Source organism: Elephantulus edwardii, unplaced genomic scaffold, assembly GCF_000299155.1.
Source record: "Elephantulus edwardii isolate Elephantulus edwardi_28Jun2011 unplaced genomic scaffold, EleEdw1.0 scaffold00010, whole genome shotgun sequence".
NCBI lineage: Eukaryota > Metazoa > Chordata > Mammalia > Macroscelidea > Macroscelididae > Elephantulus > Elephantulus edwardii.
In genome coordinates this window covers 7821271-7823856 of record NW_006399760.1, presented here as the reverse complement: position 1 = coordinate 7823856, position 2586 = coordinate 7821271, and the positions used below count along the sequence as shown (strand labels likewise).

The 2586-nt window shown below is 43.6% G+C and overlaps 1 pseudogene; it reads right to left on the bottom strand.

The window, feature by feature from the left end:
• Nucleotides 1–120: 120 nt before the first annotated feature.
• Nucleotides 121–1717, bottom strand: LOC102876514 (annotated as a pseudogene).
• Between the last annotated feature and the right edge of the window lie 869 nt (nucleotides 1718–2586).

Below are 2586 nucleotides of genomic sequence, written 5' to 3'. Positions count from 1 at the left end.
TTAATACAGTAAATATCATCAAAGCAAATTAAAATACAGATGTTAGATGTAGCCCCTATAACTTTGCAATGATGCATTAATAAATTAAGGCAATAGACCAAGTACTTACTAACTTCTTTCTCATTTCACGTTCCTTACAATATCCTCTCCTTTCTTGGTGGAGGCTTTCAGCTCAAGAATCACCTCAAGAATCATCTTGTCTCTGAAAGAGATCTTTCTGATGACTAGATTCTTCTCGATGCCATTTCCTCCACACCAGCACTTATGATGCATTCAGATAGGTACAAACTGTTTTGTGTTCCTATGACTTCAAAAAGCATCATTCAATAACTTCTTCCTTTCTATTCTTTGCATAAACAAAAGAGAAAACAAACCGACCAGCAGCATACACCATGGGCAGTGTGGCAGAGCCTGTTCCAGTTACAGCCTTGAGTACCTTGGCACACGGCTTTTGGATGCACCCAGTCTGGGGTGTCAGCTGGTCCTTGGTAAAGCCTAATTTGGGAGTGTCCTGAGAGATCAGGGGGCTGATAGTCTTCCCAGAATGGCCACCAATCACAAGGACATTGATGTAAGCTGGACACATACCCTTCTGTTCTGCATGAAAGAATTGGCCCTGACAATATCCAGGATTGTCACACCAAAGATCTTACAGGGGTTGTATATGTCTTGTTTCTTGAAAACTTCTGCTATGAAGTGGATGGTAGAGTTAGATGTGCAGTGATGCAGATCATGTCTTCAAGATGATGTTGGGCACAAGCAACCGTCAGAATTGCCATCATTGTGGTATTGGCGTCGAACAGGTCATCTGATGTCATGCCTGGTTTTCTTGGAACTTCTCTGGAATAACCACCACATTAAAGTCTTTCAAGGAACCTGGCATCCATCTGTTCAGGCCTTGAGGTAGCCTTTCATATTTGCTCTGGTCGAGATGTGTCTCAGGACAGTGGCTACACTAGTTGTGTGAGCAATATAGCAGAGGGTCAGGCGGCTCACCAAGGGCTCTTCTTGAGGAAACTGTGACTATAAATAGGCAAGAAAGGAGGCAAGCAGGTGACTTAAAACTTCTGGATATATTACATGCATGCTTGAGATCTTAAATGAATATCCAAATAAAAGAGATTACTTTTTCTTTCTAAATATCAATATTCATATTTTATATGATAATATTCTGGATAATAGAATATTTGTTTGGTGGTTTTTACATGTGTACTACTACATTTCCATTCCAAAGAAGGGTGACCCAACAGAGTGTGGAAATTACAGAACAATATCATTGATTTCACATACAAGCAAGATTCTACTGAAGATTATCCAAAAAGGACTGGAACAGCACATCAGCAGAGAATTGCCAGAAGTCAAGGCTGGTTTTAGAAGGGGTCATGGTACTAGGGATATTGTAGCTGTTATTAGATGGATCTTAGCTGAAAGCAGGGAATAACAGAAGAAGGTCGATCTGTGTTTCATTGATTATGCAAAGGCATTTAAGTGTGTGGATCATAACAAATGGTGGCTGACTTTGAGAAGAATGGGAATCACAGAACACTTAATCATGCTAATGCAAAACCTATACTTGGACCAAGAGGCAGTTGTCAGAACAGAACAGGGTAACACTGCGTGGTTCAAAACTGGGAAGGGTGTATGCCAGAGATGTGGCCTGTCTCCATACCTTTTCAACCTGTATGCGGAGTAGATTATCCGGTAGGCTGGGCTCCATGAGGAGAATTGTGGCATCAGGATTGGTGGAAGATATATTAACAATCTGCGTTATGCAGATGATACAACCCTGCTTGCCGGAACTGAGGGAGGATCTCATGCACTTGCTGCAGAGGGTCAAGGACTGCAGCCTTCAGTATGGACCGAGGCTCAGTGTCAAGAAGACAAAGATTCTCACCACTGGACCAGTTGGTAGCATCAGGATGGATGGCGAAGAGATTGAGATTATTCACAGCTTCAGTTTGCTCGGCTCCACGGTCAACACTCTTGGCACCAGCAGCCAGGAAAGAAAAAAATTTATTGCGATGGGAAAGTCTGCGGTTAGGGACCTCTCTAAAGTACTCAGTAGCAACGGTGTCACTCTGGAGACTAAGGTGCATCTAATACAGGCCATGGTCTTTGCAATCACTTGTTATGCATCAGAGAGTTGGACAATGACCAAAAAGGACAGAAGGGAAATTGATGCCTTTGAGCTGTGGTGCTGGAGAAGAGTATTGAATGTACCATGGACTGCCAAGAAAACAGATTGACCCTGGAGAGGGTTAAACCAAGCAACTCCTTGGAGGCAAGGATTCTGGGGCTTCGTCTGACATACTTTGGACATGTTGTAAGGAGGGACGGGTCCTTGGAGAGGGACATCATGCTTGGGAGGGTGGAGGGACGGCGCAGGAGGGGAAGACCCTCTATGAGATGGATTGATTCAGTGACTGGGGTAATCGGGATGGGTGTGTCAGAGGCAGTGCAATTGGCACAGGATAGAGAAGGGTTTAGGGTTGTTGTACATAGGGTCGCTATGTGGCGCAATTGACTCGACGGCACATAACAACAACAACAATCACTACATTTTTGTTGCTATGTGACTTCAAGTAG